Source organism: Pipra filicauda, unplaced genomic scaffold, assembly GCF_003945595.2.
Source record: "Pipra filicauda isolate LSUMZ 115617 unplaced genomic scaffold, ASM394559v2 scaffold81_size6448238_pilon, whole genome shotgun sequence".
NCBI lineage: Eukaryota > Metazoa > Chordata > Aves > Passeriformes > Pipridae > Pipra > Pipra filicauda.
In genome coordinates, this window is record NW_024104998.1 from 3647438 (window position 1) to 3668579 (window position 21142).

Consider the following 21142-nt stretch of genomic DNA (forward strand, 5'->3'; position numbering starts at 1 on the left):
ATGCAACTGTACTTTATCACTGCTCTAATGTGAAAAATTGGATTGAAACTCCTGGGAGAACCAACTTTCCTTCCTCCAGTGAATCTACAGCTCTTGTGCATAGCAATCCTCCAATATTCATGCATCTGGAAAAAGGATAAGATGAAAGCAGAAAGTGCCCTTGTATGTAAAAAGCTTAAAAGTAGCAGGGAATTAACTGAACTTTGATGTACTCTGAAAATGTTTAATGGGTGAAATCTCTCAAAGCATTTTTTTCTTAAACTTTTTTTCCCATCCTTCGTAATAGTAGCACAGCAATAGCTCTTTTAATGGCTGTTCTATAAAGATACATCTTCAGCTTGGACAAACTCGATCAAATTCATAGTTGTTATATTTCTGAATGCCTGTTTGTTCTGGAAGATGAGAGCTCTTCCCCAGGCAATTAGATTTCCATGTAAAACTATCTGCTTTGATTCCCAGGAGCTTTATTCCATGTGAAAGGTTAAAGGTAGGTTTTCCAAGTCTTATAGGAAACACTCCTACTGTTCAATAGTGCAGGATGCAAGTTAAGGTCACCATTAGGTAAGAGGGAAATATGAGCTGTTTTGTACTTGAACAGAAACCACAAGCCTTACAAAATACCAGCTAAGTTTCAGTGCTGTGAGAAAAATGATGATGCATTTTTTATTGTTATGAAATGCCTGATAAAGACTGGAATACAGTCATAACAGAGATTTAAATAAAGTTTCTATTACACTGCTTCCTGGCATTTAATCAAATCAGATGGATGTAGACAAGGTACAGTATTATCAACATCAATCCTACATTCAGACTCTCCAAAGCATCTGAAGGAGCGCGTGGGGGTTTTTTGCTAATTTTTCAATACCTATAGTGTGAACTGGAGACATAATGATGCTTATTTTGATGAGAGGTAACATCTTACCTTGCTTTTAGCCTATGTTGCTCATCGTTGGCACCTTTAAGGCTGGCTTTCTTTGAAGTGTCAGAGAAGTGCTGATGATTCGGTGTGGTCCCCAGCAAAGCTGGCTGTTGTCTTCTGTAGCCTCCTGTGACTTGTTTTCAAAAAGAAGAGCAGGTGGAGAAGCAGTGATAAAGAGAATGGTTAAAATCAGGATATGATACATCAACTTGTTCAGGTGTATAATGTTTATTATATATACTCACACATGACTTGGAAGGAGGAGTGATCACAATGGAAAAGATGAGTCAAGGTGACTTAGAAGAACCAGAGGCCTGAGGAAGAATTCAGACCTCAGCTATCCAGATGAATGATGGTAAGTGAATTTCATGCCTGTTGAAGAGAAAAGTATGAACTACCCAGACACAGGAGAATTCTCAAGTAACCTTATCAGCCCAGCAGAGAAGCTGGGTTCTCACATAGCACCATTAGGGCTCTGCTGAATGCAGTCAATAAAAGGCAGGATATGCTGCAGAGATAAGAATGGGATGATAAACTCTGCAGAAGGTATAATGTAGTAACCAAGTGTGCAGCCCCATCTAAAATACAATGAACAGCACGGGAGAGAGGAAAAGAGCAAGTTCAGGAAAAAGTGGGGAAAAAACTGATCTGCAAAGTGGAACTCACTACAACAGAAAGACAATGAAATCAGGAATTTTTAAAAGATTTTAAGTGATTATGAAGAATGACAGTTGTTTTGGGAAACAGTGAGAAAATCTCATGCATAGGTTAATCTCTCTTGCATCAGGAGAAGATATAATGATAAAGGACAACTAACCCACCTGGACTTATTGAGAAGTTCTTAAATCCTACATTGAAACATCTGTTGGGTAGTAGTTGAAATTACTGGACTGCATTTCTAGTGTAACAATTCCTGCACTCATACATTGGTTGAAAATTAAAGAGGAAAGAATGGAAAAGAGTCACTAATATAGCTGCCCACAACTTTAGCCCCTAAAACACCTAAAAATTATTTTTCAGAGCTCCTTTGAATTTCTATGGAAAGTTACTGTGCACATGCTTTCTTTGTGCTTGTTCAGCCATAATAAAAAAAGAATCTGTCCATCAAAAGATCAGTGTAAGACCAACCTCTGAACACTAACCTCAGAAAAATAGTCTTGTGCTGCTACAAAATTAAACACTTCTGTGTCTCTGCTGTGAATAAGTTGTTAATCCTCACCCTTTTCCCAGCACTAGCAGAAATAATTATTGCTACTTATCATTGTTACTCATTGTTTTCAAAACACATGGTTAGCCCATGTGTTTTGAAATCTTTGCCTTCAGAAGATTCTGCAAAAATGTGGTATGCACAATTAAAACTAGAGAGATATAAATACTCTGTAGTTAATAAACTGCAAAGATCCATTTGAAATAGGACTTTTAAGATGTGATATGAACACTATGATAGAGAGCACCTGATGTGTGAAAAGTACTAGATTCAAGAAAAAACATGATAAAAATAATGACAGCCCATTAGAGAGGGAAGCACTGATGTCTTTGTTCCATACCTCTACGTTGAAAGTTAAATTATTTTTTAATTCTACTCCCACTGTAATCAGAAGCCAAACTTTGTATATTTCCAATTGATTTTCCTTTTCATGGTCCGGTGAGACTTCCAACACCTTATGTTCAGTGCAACTTCTGAAAAGTGCTCACATTCACAGTGTCTAAACTGGGATGGATTTGAATCCATGTTCTTGGATCTGAAGAATACCTATGTTTGGCCAGGTGCCCTCTGACAGGAAATTGCCAAAGGTAAGCAGAACTGACAGTTTCTTTGGTTTAAAGGGCCAGGGTGACCCAAGCTGTCTAATCTAAGAGCAGTTTTTGATCTGTGAGTCCAGAGGTAGCACTGGTTACTCCATGGCATCTCAAAATTAGGCCAAGCAGAGGCAGAAATAAGCAACTGTTTCTCAGCATTTTCTAAGAGCTACTTTAGGTATCTGTCAGCTCGGTGTGCTTCCTGTCCTGAATCCCACCTGAGACAGCCGGCACTTCTCAGGCCCTGGAGGGTGAGCTGCAGTGTCCAAGCCAAGACATCAGATTCCAGCTGAGGAAGCAGAAGACACTAGTCATTGCAACACCTCCTGGGAGGCACAACTGAATTCCATCCTCTTTCCATCCTCTAACTCAGCTGGGAAGAGCCTGATGGGAGTCTGCCACTTCCTTGGACTTTTGAGAACCCTTGTAACAAATAACGACAAAAGTAGAACAAGGAGTCGACGTAGCATCACTCGCATGTTTTTACCAACCTGGCATATGAAGATCATGTAGTCCATAAATAGTCTGATAGAACAGAAGGAAATACAAAAATCATGTGGTTCAACATTCAGGACAACACATGTCAAAACACCTCAGTGATTTCTGCATAAAGATCAAAACTTGTGGTTGGATAGAGGAGGACAGATCCAACCTGCTGTGGAGACTTAATGTCTTCACTACACACAGTGGCACACTGTTCCAGTGGCTAATTATCCACCCTTGCTGCTGGGAATGTGCTATTTCTGGTTTGATTTTGTTTAGCTTCTGCTCCTATTTCATCTGCTTTTTTTTCTTTCTTGTTTTCTTCTCTCTTTGCAAAATTAAAGAGACAGCCACAGCCAGTAATTTTTTCTTATGTTGGCACCATTAGACTGAAACTGAATTATTGCTTAGCCAAACTAAGACTATAATTGCTTAGCAAAATTCAGGCTGAACACCTCAGATTTCAGTGTCTAAGTCAGATTTTCCAGGGCACAAATAATTTCTGTTGCTCTTTCTGACTCTGCTTTTATTTGCTGTGACACTGGGTTATTCTTTGTGACACTGGGATTGAGCTGTTCCACTGCTGGACTTAATTTTCTTGTACACCTCTCTCTCTGCTGTAGCTGCTTATTGACCCAAAGATCCCACTTGGCAGGATGAACAGTTTCTCTTTAGTCTGTGCTGAGTTTGGTGGAGTGGTGCCATCGCAGAAAGGGAGGGAAGGGATAGAAGTTTGCTCAGGCCGGTGAAGAAAAAAGAGTGGCTGTTTCCTCTGGAAGAAGGTTGGGGATAGAGTCCCATATGCATGGGACAAGACACCTTATCGCCAGTGTGGTTGGGCACTTACAATTACTGTGCCATGGGATCTGCTGCCTGTGAAAACCTGGAGTGGGAGATCGGGACAGCACAGCAACTTTTGGCTGAGCAAACCATAAGGATGCATCACATGTGGTGCTGGACCTTCACAGTGTCTCTAGCTGGTCTGGGCCATCCTCGAGGATCATAGTGCAACCAGACAGCATTATCCCCAGAAACACTTCCTAATAGCAATCCTATCAACCCTCACTTGCTTACACTTTTTCTCTGTCTCTCCCTAGCTCCTTCGTGTCTAACCACATCCACGCAACACACAGTTTTCATCCTTCTGACTGCTGCAGATACCCTCTTGATGAACATGAGAGCTGTACTGGTTGTGTAGTGGCTGGAAACAGCCAGCTTTTCACTGGATGAATGTCTGTGAACTTTGATAACTTATTGAATTTGGAATGTCGGTGTTGCAAAATTCCTGTCTAACCTGCAGTGACAAGGTACATCAACTCCTCTTGATTTTTAAGAAAAAAGGTAATGTGACAATGTCTTAAGTAAGTGCCTCTAGGTTACTACCTAAAACTGCTTTCTATCAGAATTGAGAGATCCTTTATAGTTATAGTCCTTTTGCCTTCTGTACATTATCTCAGCTGTATTTTTAAATAAAAGTATTTAAAAATTGTTCAACAGGTGTTTTCTTCGCATATATTTCAAACTACTGCTTATCTAAAGGAGAATAAAGAAATGAGATGTGCCGTCACTTTTCCTGAGGTATGAGGGTAGTGGGTTACTTAAGTAACCAGCTATTACTTCCATTATGGGATTGAATGAATCACATTTTTATAAACAGAAGGAAATAAATCCAAGAGATTTCCAGATAGTCTTTGTGGTCATTAGAATTAAGTACCTGGTAGCATTAGTAATTTCACTATGTGTTATCTGAATCTTTAGGCTTTGAATCATCTCTCAATTTGTCTGTATGTGCCTAAGGCAATTTTGAAGAAGGAAATTAGGCTCCTAACTTTGAAAGCTGAGTGACATCAGGGTGAACTAGGCTATAAAATCTGGCTTGATTCCATTCACTATCTGTACCATGATTGCAAGATAGTATAAGGCAACCATGCCTCTGCAAGAATTTGTTGCTTCTTATTTTAAGCTGAAAAAGTTCTCCTAAATACACAATATATTCAGCCATGAAATTCGCTAAGGTATTTATATGCTGTTATGATTAACATAGGCATTTTTAATTAATAAGTCACAATTTCTTATTAGGTCCCTACTCACTAAGTTGCATGTGACTCGGTTAAAAGGAAATCATGAGGCGAAGCTCTGGTGACTGCTTTAGAAATACCGTAATGGCTGCACTGCAATTAATGAAGTGTTAGAGATAATCCATTGCCATCTGTCTTTATTTTGCTAAGCCACTCAAGTAGAGACCATATTTGAGGGGAGAAAAGAAAATCCAGAGCTAGAAGAATACTGCAAATGAGTATTCACCAACATTTGTTCCAGTTCTGAGCAGCTGTTCAGTGTGATCATGTTCATACCTCCTTTTATTCGCTATTCATGATCATTCTCACAAATGAGGTTATTCTTCATACAAATACCTAATTGCAAAGGAGCGCATTGCTATTCTTCTATTCACAGTTCTTTTACCTCGCAGCCAGGGACCCAAATCAAACTGTCTGACTCCACTGGTCGACAGCCTGCGGTTAACAACAACCTGTGAGCAGTTCTGAGGTGAGACTTGCACAAAGGGCTTTGGTGCACAAGTCCCCAGGACTCCTTGTTTCTGAGCCTTAAGTGAAAGAGAGAACAAATGCAGAAATGACTGAGTCTGTCAGGAACAGCTCACTAAACCTTTCGGCCAGCTGTAGAGTTTCCTAAGCTCTAAGCTGGGCTGCAGCCCCAGGGGCTTCTAAAGGCTGGACGGAAGGTAGGAAGCTCTTTGTCTTCTTTTTACCAGTGAAATACAATGAAGGCAGAGATCTTTTCAAATGGCCATACACATATATGAATATTTATATGTACAAATGTGGTGGCAGTGCTGCATGAGGGTACAGATGGAGTTCCCTTGTAGCTGTGCATCTCAGGAATTTTAAGTGATTTTTTTTCTGGTTCTGCTTTCTCCCCCTTATCACTGGGACTCACCTCTCTGTCCTATTTACCCACCTTGTTTTCATCAAATACAGATACAGTTCAATCATTAGGATACTTGCACCACTCTGAAGACAACCAAGTCTCTTTTTAAAAAAAGATAAATTAGTGTTTGTCTGGAACACTGACCTACCAGTCAGTCCCATTAATCCAAACAGAAAATGCACGTTAATATTTAGAAGTCTGCAGCTCTCTCCAGGCAATGATTTTTACGATAATGAAGCCAAAAACTCTGGTAAAATCAGAAAATGGTCAGATAGCATCTTTAAAACAGTGTGAAAAACACTGACCTTTATGAGTGTTTATTCCACTCTTTAAAATTGTCCAAATTAAACACTGACAATTTTATCACCTGGTGGACTGTAATAAACCAAAATTCAATATTCTTGTTTCAGTACAACTATTATTTTGGAGGATCTTGAAAGATGATGTTCTTCGTGTCCAGAAACATAAAACGTGGTAATTCAAGATACACCAAGCAGTTTGCCAAATAGATTTTGACAAAGGTGTTTCATCAGTATTTTACTGAGAATGAAAAATTAACATCTCCATTTTATTTATTCTCTCAGGAGCCTAGCAACCTCTCACTATGCTTCAAGGGACAACTCTGCGCTTCTGAAATGATAAAGTCTTTCTTGAAATCTTTTAAGAAGGCTTCAGTGCCACACGTCCTTTAAAATTCATTTATTGTTTTAATGGGAGCTTTTCCTTGAACTCATACCTGGCATATTTTTGAGTAGTAATCATAGCAAAGCAGTGCCTTGGCTGCATAGGTATTTATTCCTGCAGAGATCTGCATTTTGATTTTATCTGTGTGTGAAATGAATTCTGACAGCTCAGCCTGTCAGTAGAAATGAAGGCTGCTTTAAAAAAATTGTTCTGCTTGTGTACTCCCCAGTTAAACATGCTACAAAAGTCTAACAGTTTCAGTGGGGAGAGGAAGCCCCCCAGTCTGCTGGTCTCCATTTCATAACTTTACTGTAACGGGTGAAATAGTTCAAAAAGCTGAACAAGGAATGAAGACCTCTCATTACTTGATGATAGCCAGCTATTTCCACTGTTACTGTTCATGAGCTTTTTATCCCTGTTTGATTCCTTTAAGGGAAATATGTGCACATGGTGGAGGGATAGATATTGCCAATTACAGGCAATTGCAGAATTGTAACCTAAGTGCTCTGAGTGGCTCCGTGGTAGCTCCTGTCTCCTTTCACTGACAAGCTGGGGGAGAGGATACATCAAAGGAGATGAGGTGGAAACCTTCCTCTGCACCATGAAATGGTCCATTCTCTGGAAACCACGTGCCTGCCTGCAGAGGCACTGGCTATGCTATTTGGGGCTCTGTAATGGCAGAAAGTAGGACTTATACCGTTCTTTCCTTTCTGATGGCTAGAAAATATCCTTTGACTGACCTCAGTCCCATTGCTGTCAGTGATTTAATTTATAATGATACCTCTAATATTTTGCATAGAAAAATATGCAGTATGCCATAAACCTCTGGAAAGACTGAACAAACACATGGCTCAGATCAAAAGCGGGTTTTGGTGCATCATTCTGCAATGGAGATCTCTCTGCAGCCTCTTTTTCTGTAGTATTTCTCTTTAAACATTTTCTCAGTGTCAGCCTGTTGGTCATTCCATCACAGAAAAGAATTTCCATCATAGAAAAGAATCCTCATTTGTAACGTGTGATAAAGCTGCAAGCACACATAAAACATCTTAGATCATAGAGATTTTCTCAGAAGTGACTGATAATCAGAGAGAAGAACTGACAGGGAGATAGTTGATGTGGAAGTAAGGCCATGACATAAATCTTTCAGAGGAAAGAGAATAGCTGGTTAAACAAAATGAAAAAAGAATGTCAGATATTCGGCAAGTTGGATAAAAGTCTAGTTTACAGTTCACTTGCACGTACAGAATATCTACTTTGGGAGGACAGTGTGAATAAATCAAAGCATCCAGTCTCCCAACGTTCATGTTTCAGTATTGTTTTGGTGTGCATTCATGGTTTGACAGAGTTAACAATTCATTGCATCTAAATGCATGTTTGTCTCCTTAAATGATCTTTCATATCATGTTTACTTGTTTACTTCAGGACTCAGATGCGGATGCATCTCTGTGCACCCAGTGAAAACTGGCTGCTGTGCATTTTGATGTTACAAGATGCAAAGCACTCCACATCCCTGTATCTGAGGGCACAGTTAAGCCCTCAGAACAGCTGAATTGTGTCTTTGTACAACAGGGGATTTGATAATTGGGCAGATGAAGCATGAAGGAATGAAGCTAGAGAGCTGGTGGCACAAATTCCAGGCTGAATCCAACAAATTGCATCATAAGAATGATTTTTTGTCTTTCAAACGTCTTTATGGCAGAGCTGTAATGGAGATAAAGCAAATGTTATTTACTGCTACAGTATCATTCAGATGTCATTCTTTCAACAGCATGCTATACTGCTTGTAAGCAGGCACAGGGCAGCAGCCCAAGAGTCTTTGTGCTGTCTGCATTTATAACTGTTCCCACAGAGCAAAATCTAAGGCTGTTCAGTGTCTGCATGACATGTAGTGGGGATATGTCAAAACATCTATCTAGCTATCCTGTTATGTTTGGGGTACAGTTAGAGATAATAATAAGTTGGCTTATAGTTTTAATCAGCAATGATTAGATGCATCTCTGCCAGGTATGTAGAAAAAACATTTGTAATATTCATGTCAGTGTTGCATCTGGATTCCTTAGTCAGTCATACATGGGAAAAGGCTAGTGAAGTATTTTAAAACATTGCCAACACATGGATATTAGGTTATTACTTTAATTGACTACATCAGCAAATGCACAGAAGTATCACTTACCAGACAAGTTTCTCTTGGTTAGTGTCTGATAGTAGATTTCTATTCACATAAATGGAGTTTCTAGAGCTTCCTAAGGAAAGAAAAATGAGTAACAGACATCTCATTTATCATCCTTAGGCCACTGGGGATATTGAATATTTTAACTAAGTTTTGACAAATTGTGTGCAAGTTGGTGATCTAGGAAAGAAGTTCTGGAAACCATTGGCTATACATTTGTAAAAACAAGTAGGAAATGTAATATGTTAGGAGCCAGATGGAAGGAGTATGCCAATGTCATGCAGAGAGAAACTTACACTTGAGAGAGGGAATAAACTGTAGTCATACTTGCAGAAAAAAAATTGGCTGTACTGGAGGATGTTTTGTCATTGATTTCAGAGAGAATAGGATTTCATCCAGAGCATGTATGAGTGAACAGTATTTGTTAGGATCATATCTTTGAGACAGATGCAGGTATAAACTGAAACACAGATGCCTCAGAGTGAGCAGTAACAGTTAGGAATAAAATTACTTTCCCCGAACAATGAACTTTGTGTATGTTTTTGTAAAAGTATTTTTATGCTCTGGAGGGTAATTTGTGAAAATATGTTTTGTTCCTGGTTTTTCTTTAAATGTGATGTTTTCAAGCTGATTTATGGAAAGAAAGAAAGAAAGAAAGAAAGAAAGAAAGAGAAAGAAAGAAAGAAAGAAAGAAAGAAAGAGAAAGAAAGAAAGAAAGAAAGAAAGAAAGAAAAAGAAAGAAAGAAAGAAAGAAAGAAAGAAAGAAAGAAAGAAAGAAAGAAAGAAAGAAAGAAAGAAAGAAAGAAAGAAAGAAAGAAAGAAAGAAAGAAAGATAGATTGATTCCAATACTTCGGCAAGCACTTGCTGCTCTAGGAGAAAAGATTTTGACTTTTGCCTTATGTATGAATGTAGTGACACAGAGTGCCAATCCCTAGAAAATAAGTTTCACATCAGCACAAAAATTGAGAGTACTCTGTATGTGGATGCCAATTTTGTGCAGGGTTGTGATCTATCACCAGCTCTGTAGAAGAAGAGCCATGCTTCCCCTTCTTCCCAAACATGTCAGCAGGTCCTAAGGACACACTTCTCTTAGCTGAGCATTCCCATGGCACACTGTTAAAAAAAGCCTCTACTAGTTCCTGACCTGAAATCTCAACACAATACAGAATGCTTTTTCACAATACCTCTGTTTTAAAACCTGTAGGAAGCATTCTCATTTTACTTGTTGTGCAGAGCTATCGTGCAGAAAGGAAGGCTGCAAGAGGAACTATGTGGACATGGAACATATTCTGCCAGTGGCAAAACAGACATTATGAACTTCATTGGGGTATAAACCAAAGTTTGTTTTTAACAGTAGGGAAAGTACTAAGGGCACATTCTACTCATTCCAGATCTGCCTGGGGTCCTAGAGCTTCACAGACATGAAATGACAATGGTTCTGTGATGCCAGTGCTTGAGGGACTGTCTTTGCCCAGGATGATACCTCATGAAGAGGATATTATCTTAGCTGGGCATTATCAGCTGTGTAAACTCAAGACCTGAAACATTCCCTCTTCTAAGTGCATTGTTAGAAACTGAGGAAATCTGGTGTATCCTGAGACACTTCGGCAAGTTTGCGAAGTTTTAACTTTTGTGCTTCTGTTTCCATCCTGGATAATCAAAAGTTGGGGAAAAGAAGTATTTGACTTTATATTATAGTGTTTTCAATCCAGAAATTCAAGGAATGTGGAAAATAAATGTGCAATGACAGAACTGATCCAACTCTGCCAGAACCTCAGCCAAGATTCAGTGCAGCTGTGGCTCAGCAAGGGGAGATGGGTCAGGAAATCTCTGTATCATCCATATTGGTCTGGTGGTTCAGAATATCAATTCTGCTCATTGCTGTCAGATTATACACTGAGGAGAAGAAGAAAATTAACTTGCTCTCTGGAATGCAAGACAAGGAATAGTTTTTCTGCCCAGCCTAACATTTTTGAATGGTGATTCTGCTGATATCAGCAGTAGTCTGCTGAATCATCTTTCTCTTCTGCTGTTGCTTTGGTCCTCTTAAAGGAAAAATAACCACAATAAAGCAAGATGGAATAAAATGTAGCTGAACTTTAAAGGGACTACCATTTTTGCACCAGGGACAGAAGATGCACAAACTCACTAGTGTAATGTTCACATTACAGGGAACAATAATTTTAATTGTGGATAGAAAGAGGTATGGTCTTATACGGTGGAGTGACACTTATTCATACAGAAAAGCCAAGGAGGAGAGATTTTTTTTGTAGGTTTTGGCCTTCCACCCAAATTTTCGGGTGATATGTGGCTCTACTAAAATTGATGGCAGCACTACCACTGAGCATAGTGGAGTCACAGGTTGAATCGGAATACAGATATGCCACACTTCAGTCTTTGGAGGAGTCATTTATATACAATGAGTATAAACAGATTCTGCTGCTCTGAAATGTGAGTTTCAATTGTTTTGATACAAATATTCCAACCAGAGGTAGAAATGGAAGCTCCAGAATAGCACAAAAATGATAACACACACACACACATACGCACGCACACAAATACTTCTAAGCTTTCTATTACAGTGCAAAGCTTGGCTGCAGGAGATTGCTAGGTCAGTTTTTCAGGTTTTTTGGTCTGTTTTTTGCCTCATTTCTAATAGAATAAGTCCACTGACTTCAAGAGATGTGGTCCTCCCTTATCCAAGAAACATACCACAGTTAGGCCTGAGAAGTCCATGTAACTTAAACAGACAAATTATTTTCCAGATGCTTTTCTGCCTTCAGTGAAAAGTTAGGGTTTTAGTCTTGCCTGTCTAAACATAACAGTAAAGATTTGTTTTCTTTCACAAATGAAAAATATTCCAAGTTATTTTCTGTGGGTTTCCGTTGCTATTTCTGCAAATATGTGTTTTTCTTCTATTATCTTTATTTTTTTTTTAATAAATAGCAACATACAATATATAGTATTGGCTCTGTTTATTAAAGTTTACAAAAATGTTTAACCCATACCATAGTTTTAAGGCAAAATTTCCGTTTAGCATACGTGTAGTAGGACTGAAAATTGATAACAAAAATTGTGGATATTCTAATTTCTAGACCTGCTATTTATTAATCATGACTCTGAAGGTGCAATTTCATATTATCACTTCAATGAATTATCAATTCTAATGGGAAATTCAGTTTTTTAAAATTGTCTTGGTTTGTTTGTTTTTATGTTTTGGTTTGTGTTTGGTTTGGTTGGATTTGATTTAGTTTGGTTGGGGTTTTTGTTGTTGTTTTTGTGAGTTATTTTAGATAAAAATATCTATATTTCAGGATTTTGTGTCCAATCATCTTCTCCCAGCCTTTGATAATATCACTTCAGAGGTAGGAGGAGTGCTCATAACTAAACTTTGTTTAGTGCTGCAAGTGAGCACTTAGCCTAGGACTCCCTGTGCCTGGGATATATATTTTTTCAAAAGCTGATAGAGGAAGGCAAAGCTGGACTTCTACTCTGAATCTGTCTCCCATAACCCCATCCTTCTCTGTTGATACTAAGGTAATTTCAGCTGCATTTCCCAGTGGAATATTATCAAATGGATAAGCAAATGGAGGAGCTGTTTAATCTTCACATGCTTTGTGGTGGTGTCCATGGGTCTTGGTCAACTTCTGGCATGTAAGAAGGTGGTGCACAAAAGCTATAGAAGGTCCTGGCTGATCAGTGCAGGACTGAGAGGAGCAAGTCTAGCGGGATGGCCCCGGGATGACCCAGTGCAACTCACTAAGCCAGCAAAACTCTACCCTGTTTTCCCCCTTAGTTTTCTGATGATTTAGTGAGTTGAATCATCTTCCTGGGAGGTCACAGCAAGGTGAGAATGGAGAGGAGAAGGAAGAAGAAGAAAAGGGAGGAGGCCTGTCCCCTTCAACAACACCAGTCTCTCCAACTACTCTCAGCCCAGCTCGGCTAATTGCTTTCTGCCTTGATCCACATGACATATAGAGATAAATTTAGAAAAACTGTTTGACACTCAAGACCTACTCATTCACCACCTCTACATGCCAGTGAACAACACTTTATGCATGCACAATTTACAATCACTTCATGTGTATTTCAACACTAATATTCTGATGTCTGCATCTTGGGTTTAGTCCTGCTCAACAAGAAACAGATTCTCATTCTCTGTCAGGTATACAACTTTTCTGTGTGAGTGCCCTTTTCAGTGTGGTCCATTCAGCAGGAACTAGTTAATTTACTTGTGAGTTAATCCGGAAAACCTCTATGGCAGTCTGAAACAAAGAAGGATTGATGAAAAAACAGACACAGCAGTCATTTATTTGGTGATGTGGTCTAAATAAGAGACGAACAGTAACGGGTTATTTAAACAAGACTGCTTTATTGTCTCTGTGCTAACAAGATTCTGTGACATTAGAGAGGGAGAGCATCAAAAGGTCCAGTAAAGTTCCCTGCCCTTTAGTGTAAAATTTCACCAATTTCCTCCAGGCAAAAACAATCTGCTGACTAGTGACATCTGTCCTGTGCAGCAGAGGCTCTTTTATGGTGAAAGAAATTGTGCTTCCTTCCACATTGCACTAAGGGAAGTGAAGGAAGAATTGCTACCAGATATATATGTATGTGTTTATATATAACACTAAGTATACATGCACATACTGGGATATGTGTACGTATGTTGATTGTTTGCATTATATATATGTGTGTATATACATGCTTATAAGTATATGTATGCATAGAAATGCCTAAAAATGTTAAACTAGGCTTACAAAAGTATAGAGTTTAAAGTTGATCAAAATGGCAAAGCAGGAAGTAAGTTTGTACATTTCTGCTACTGTGATCTCTCCTTAGGTCAAGTATGCTGGCAGGAGGAAAAACATCGCCTTGTCAGCCCGTATCTGCAAAAAGCAAATACATTCTGGTCGATGCCATCTGCCCTATTACTGTGACTTAGGCACATAGGATGGGAAATGCCAGAATGTTTTAACAAGGCTGTCCTATCTAAGGCAAGTGAAGATATTCAGTATTTGATATGTGGAACAGTTGGAGTTATGGCAGAAAAGACCAACAGAGAGAGACCTAGAAAACATGACCTATGAGCAAAGATTAAAAGACTTGAGTTTGTTTATCCTAAAAAAAGAGGAAAGATTAAGGAGAAGACAAAATAGCAGCCTTCAAATAAAGACAAAAAGAGAAAAGGAATAAATTGTCTCTATAACTATGGTGAATTGGATAAGGGATAAAATCAGATTGTATGAAGGAAGATTTAGATCAGAGACTATGAAAGGTTTCTGCTGGGAGCAAGTGTGTATGTACATAGGAAGGAGATGTGATTGCAAGCACTGAGGTCTTAAGAATAAAGCAGAAAAGAAACTATTGTAAGGGGCCTGGATTGTCATTTTATGCAGAGGGCTGGAGTTCTTAAGGTTCCTGCCAGGCTCATTTTCTGACTTTTTGGTAATTTTCAAGCTATTTTGTCTGGTTCAATGCTTCCTGACTAGAAAACTGAATCAGCATGTAACAGGGACCCTTGGGATATGCTAGGGAAAGGCTAAGACATCTGAAGATCATGCATCTGCTACACAAGTGTGATGTACCCAGACAAGAAGAACACAGATCATGAATGCATCTTTTTCGTGTACTATATCTGATGGCTGGAGACACTGAAGTTGGCTTTGTGTACACAGGCAGTGGAGACAAATGCTCCTTTATTTCCCCAAACAGAGAGAAATGCTTTAAAACAAGTGTTCTGGGTTAGGATTAAGCTTGACAAATCCAGGAAACTGAGAGTTAAACTTCTCACTCTTTCCCACAACTGAAAGCTGTTGTGCTTGGTCCCTGATGCATAGCTTGAATTTTTGCATAGTTTAAGCAATTTAGAGGATTTAGGAAGGCTTGCTATAAATATTATGTAACAGTAACATTCTGTTGTATTAAGAATGAATACCAGTGCCTTCATCAGAGACAGGAGGTGAAGTTTGAATCATGGCAAGGAGGTATGTAGAAAATTATGTTGAAACAGATGTAGAAGCAGTTCAAGCATACTAATATATGTTAATTTTTTTTTTTAATCTTCAATTGAACCTGCTTTCTGCTGACCCCCTTTTCCAAAGGACCAAACTATGTTGCAAAACCAGAAAACCAGGTACTGCAAAATACTTCTTGGACCTTCTTGGATGTGTTAACTCAAGACTTCTTATGACTTCAGTGGATTTGAATCTTATGAATGCCTGATTGCAATGCGTGGTGATAATGTAACCAGCAACAGGATTTATGTTCATAGTTTTGGAGGAGGGGGAGGAATCATAGAATATACTTCTTTGAATAGGAGTGCATTGTATTATCATAGCATTTTACCCTTTCAGCACCATTATCTGTCATGTTTTGAACAAACCAGATAGAGTAGGGGATGAGGCTTATACACACAAATGACAAGATCCATCAACTCTTTTCCCCCAGCATGCCCCACAGGTTGCTCATGAGGTTGGGCTGCTGTCCCTGGAACTTTCCAGTCAGAGATTTTGCAGGGAAAAAAAAAATCATTAGAAATAAAATCAAGTAACGAATGTGAACATCAGACAGAAATGGAACAAGGAACAAAGTGAGTCTTCAAGAGCAAGACTGCTAGCAGTGGGACAGGTGAAGCCAGTGAACTGGCTCTCCACTCACAGAGCAGTATGTGCAGCTTGCCAGCTACATTGAATGTGTGTCTCAGATCCTCGATGCTACAGGTGTTACACACCTTCGGGGAATGGTTATCCATCAGCAGAGGGATTAGCCAGGAGATGAGGCCAACCCTGGTGTGCACAGTGCTCTCGCTGACTGTCCTCTAGCAGGCAGAGCTGAGTGCTGGTGACAGGATCCATAAACAGGCCCCCCCAAAACAAGTGATAATCCAGGATCCATCTAGGGAGACCAGTTGTGAGTAGCAGAAGAAGGGACTAAAGACAGGACTGGAAACAAGGATGCAACACATGTTCAAGGTCTGTCTGTGAGACTGGGTCAGAGGCAAGACCAAGCCTGACCTGAAATGGGGCTCCTGGGCCCAAGGACAGAGGTGGGATGGTGCTGTGGTGGTCACAATCCCACATGATACTGTGAGATGCTGACCAAAATTTAGAGAATTTTATACAACACTTGTTCACAACCAGGGGGATTTATAGCCCAATCCTGAGGACACTTAAAAAAAAAAAATGGAGATTGGCCTGTTTGGGATGATATGAATTCCAGGTGGACTTCCTTAGTTATTTGATTATCCATCATTTCAAAACACTCTTTTTCATAAGGAGTACTCTTTCAACAGTCATATTAGATAGTGCCACTTATTAGATGTTCATCCTCCTTTTAGAATTCAAATCTTGCCCAATTACCAAAACAGACAATTTGTATCAGCAGAAGCCTGTTACCGTGCAATGTAAAAAGGGAGGGCATGTAATTCTGGAAAGGTTAAAATGTAGGAAGTAGACCCTGCTTGCCCCAGTTCTGACCTGAGAGAGTGGCAGAGAAAGGAAACTATAATTTAAAAACTACAGGTAGTGAATTTGGAGTTGTATGTGTACTAAACATATTCAGACAGTGTTCTCTTAGCTCCTTCCACTGATTTGAACCAAGTTGTGTTCCTGTGAACTTTTCTCAGCATCAAATATCCAGTCAAATCCAAGATCATTAAGTGATATGCATATCCCTTAACCTGACAGAGCAAAATTAGGTTTGGATTGGCTACTTGACGCTGTGAATCAAGCTAAAACAAGTGTTGCTTTGTTTCCTAATCACAGAAGTCAGAAGGTAGCACATGCTCTTGCTAAAAGAGAGGGCTATGCACCAGTCCTGTCCTTGTTTATGCTGCCAGCTGATGCCAAGCAAACACTAGTCTTTACCCTTGCAAAATTCACATCTTGGTGAAAATCTAAAATTCAAGAACCATCTTTCTGTGGCTGCAAGCATCACAACAGTGATTCCCCAAACAACAGCTAAATTGGTAGAAGAGCAGTCACTGAATTGTGAGTAAGCAGAAACTGAGCTAGGTTTTGGTACATCCTATGCAATAAATATTTACATAGCTCATTAATTTTTCAGCCAGGAAGTTAAATGCTGTGGCCCAAGTTGTTGGGTTTTTTACAGTGACAAAACACCAGCAAGGTGGGTTAGATGACAACTGTGGCCACTGCTGAGACTCCAGCAGTCTGCTGATTATGTTGATGAAGCTGTGGGTTCAGCAGTCAGAAACTTCAAAGACTTCTATATATTAAAGCACTGGCTGGTATAAATCTTCCATCTCCTGTGGCTAAAAATACAAAATTAGATGGGAAAACTTTTGTTGTCTGCATTCCATGGAGAAGGCTTAGCAGGGCTCTAGCTCCTGATTTTGCAATCTCTCCTCATGTCTCTGATAACGTAGCAAAACCTTAGCTTAACTGTGGTCATCACAGCCTTGAGGACCAATGAAGAGACACATGTAAGAGAGCTGTAGGGGAGCTAGCACCCTCAGAGATTTCCTTCTGCTGGAATTCTCCAAAGGTCCAAAAGGGAACAGCATCTCACCCAGGCACTCTCACTCCAGGTCTATGCTTTTCACTACATTAGTCAGAATCAGGGGCAATGGAGTCCAGTTGTAGTATAGACACAATACTTCAAGAAGAGCAGAGACCTTTTTAGCCAAAAGGAAGATCTGTAGGGATGAAAGTTTCTTTAGATACACAGGATGGGATGTTGCACTTCTGGCATTCTCCTTACAGACATATTTCTGATTCAGCTTAAAGTGTCTGCTAGATATTTCATCAGAATCGTGTCTTAAATAAATCACAGGAAGAAAACCTCTGAAGAACAAGCATAAACTGTCAGCAAGTATTTTCTCTGACACTGAGACACTAGTATTTGTTCCACAATTTCCTGTACACAGTAGACAGTGAATGTACAAGGAGCAAGCATTTGGAGTGGGTTCAGAAGCATGCCTTGCAAAAAAAGGTGCCTGTAAGATCACAGGGCTCTTGTTTGTTTATGCTGAAGGAGATGGAAACAACACTTCTGTCTGAGGAAGCAAGAAATCTGTTTCACACCAGTAGTGAAAGCTGTCACCTCCCCAAGCAGCTGAGAGCACCTAGAGATGTTACAGGACAACAGCCTGTTCACACCTCCTGGGCTGGAGCTCTGTGTTGGTGGCAGAGTGCTTACTGGAAAAGTCAGCTGCTCCCACTGCCTGTTTTTATGCTGTTTTTCCTCACTGCTCATTCCTTGGCTTTTCAGCAGGCTCCATGGGCATCAGAGCATCTGCTCACCTGGCACTCACCAACAGTGTCTGCAAACAGGGTGCTGACTTACAGTGAAGCTGGGTGGTTTCTGGCTGGCTCCTGGGCTCAGCAGCCACCTACACTGGGCTCCAAGCTTCCTAGCCCCTCAATCCTCCTCACCTAGATGGGATTATGCACAGTGTTCACAGTACTTCACGTATCACTCTCTGGGCTGTGTTTCTAGCTCTTCTGATGGCAGCTGAGGAAGACACTGACAGGAAGACACTGACACCAGGGCTGGCAAGATACTGACAAGTCTGGGCTGGCAGAAGGGACTGGAAGAAATGACGTTTATTTCCAGTGTCCTAGGCCATTCTCCTCTTTCTTCCCTGACCTCATGCTCAGCATACACCTTGTGGCCAAGGGTAGCAGTTTTATATTACCCTTTTTTTCATTTCATATTGTGCTGGGACTGAAATCACCTTCTCCCTAGCTATTTCCTACTCCTGCCTTTCTGCATTGGCTCTGAATATGGCACCTATTGCTATTACCACTGTCAGATACCCTGGGGAAAACTTTCAAGTCCTAAAATTCCTGAGGCAAGTATGATTATTTTATAATAAGAGAGTAAGTAGTGCAGTCCAGAGAACAAAAGTATTGACTGAGACTGTGACTCAAGGCTTCAATTTGAAGTTAGCTTCAGTGACCTGAAGCAAGTCTCTGGCCTCATTTTTTTCACCTCTTGTGTTGAGACTGTAAACTTAATAATCTCTTACAATGTGTTTGCCCAGACAGACTGTACCAGATCTTTTTTCTTCTCTTCGGTGAGCCATGTAATTATCATTGTAATGCAAAACCAAATGGTTTTATAAAGCCAGAAGAGACCACAGCAATCAACAGGTTGCCATACGTAACAATAAAGAAAAAATAAATATGTGAAGAAGGTGAAAAAAGTTAAGTTTAATTTGCCTCCATATGTACTTCTCTCTTTGGACTGTGTGATGTGAGTCTCTTGTTCCTTATTCAGAGAGGTAGAATATTTTAGAGAGTTTGAATGCAAAAAGCTGACTTACTGGTACCACACTTCAGAAGACACCTCAGAATTTGACACTGTGCAGCCATGAGTAGTTACAGCTGGAATATTTCACAGCACAGCAGTCATAAAGTTATTTCTTAACGTTTGAAAGTTGGGTGATCGAGAACATTTAAAAATATTAATGTGCCTGTATATTGTGGATCCCTCTCTCTTATGGCTGAAGACAAGATAAGAACAAATAAGAGCATATGCTGATATTTCTCTTTTGAATTTAATTTTACCAACATTCTTTGAAAAGTCTGGTCATTTCCATGAAGGCCTTAAATGAAACTCGGAACAGATATCAAAATTACTTTGACGTGTTAGAAAAATCCTTTTGAAGTATTCGATTTTCCCCATGTTTTTATTGCTGTTTTCACAGTCCTTTATAAGCCTTATAACCTTATGGTGCCTTGCTGACCTCTTGTTCAGTGGATAATTAAAAGGCCATCATTGGCAATGACTGTCAGATGTCCTTTTAAACACATGGTTGCTGGGCAATAAGACCTTACGCTGCATTCCTTCCTTGAAATATTTGTCCTATTTTTTATATATTTCTGCCAGTAAGTGTGTCAGCATTTAGCCAGTGTGCTGGAGGGCAAAATGCTAGCTGGAGCTTTTTTTATATCCTGTGGTATTTCCAAAAGGAAAAATAATCAGAACAACCAAAGAGCTCACATGCATTGTGCTGTGAAGGGCTGCATCAACTTGACTTCCACTTTCATACCATATTTTCCTAGCTGAATTATTCTTTGAATGGAAGTGCTTAAGGACTTTTACTCCCATTTAGTAGTTCTTACTTTTGAAAAGCCACTGAAATCTAAAGCACAACTGGGTATACAAGGACGTGGCTTGACATGTCTGAATGACTTTTTGGATCATAATAAGGGATTTTTAAATGTTCCAATTCCTGATGATGGTGAACAATGTATTTTGAAAAAAGAAAAAAAGAAAGAAAGTGAAGTCAAGTGAAGTCAAATGACAACCACGTGGAGTTGAGCAAGGATTTTGCAAAGACTCTGTTTGAAATCTCTTGGGTATACTCCAACAGCCTTGAAACACCCCCAATCTCCTACCCCATCCTAACAGCCCATTATGGTGCTTTTTGTGTGCATATCTTACGATAGCCTCTATTTGGCTGACTTTTAAGGAAACTTTGCTCCATTTATTAAAAAAAGAATAACAAACAAGCACAGAGAAAACGGAGAAAGTCCAGAGAGTAAAAGGCATTTGGGGACATATTCTGAACTTGTTCAAATAACTGGGAAATAAAAAAAAAAAATGAAAAGAGGCAGAGCTTTGTCATGAGATGCTGCACTTACAAGGATTAAGTAACTGATTGTACATCTTTCTACCAGTAAAGAAAAGAGAGAAAGAAACACAGTGTCTGTTCCAGTAATTCCCTCAGGACTTTGCCTTTTTTGTAGATGTTTTGCTCTCAAGGATTGTTTTTCTGTTTTTCTCTCTGGTCTCCCCTCAGCCACTAAGTGAGCTGGTGAGAACAAACTAGTGTATAAGGGCTGAGTACTGAATATGTAAAAGCATGCAGCAGATAACAGGATGGAATAGGGTTCCTGCATCAACTGCATCATCATAAAAAGCATAACAAAGTGGTAGCTTATTTCTGGCATTTTCTGTTTTGGAGGAGCTCAGCTTTATGACTGTGATGCTAACAATCTATTTGATTTAAATAATAATATTGGAATAAACATCCGATGAAAGGGAGAATGGGTAAGAGAGCAAATACATTTGCATACAAAGCGTATACGGTGTACTCATCATCATTAATGTATACTGTGAGCTAAATTCTCCAGTCAGATAGAATGGTACAAATCCAGATCAATTT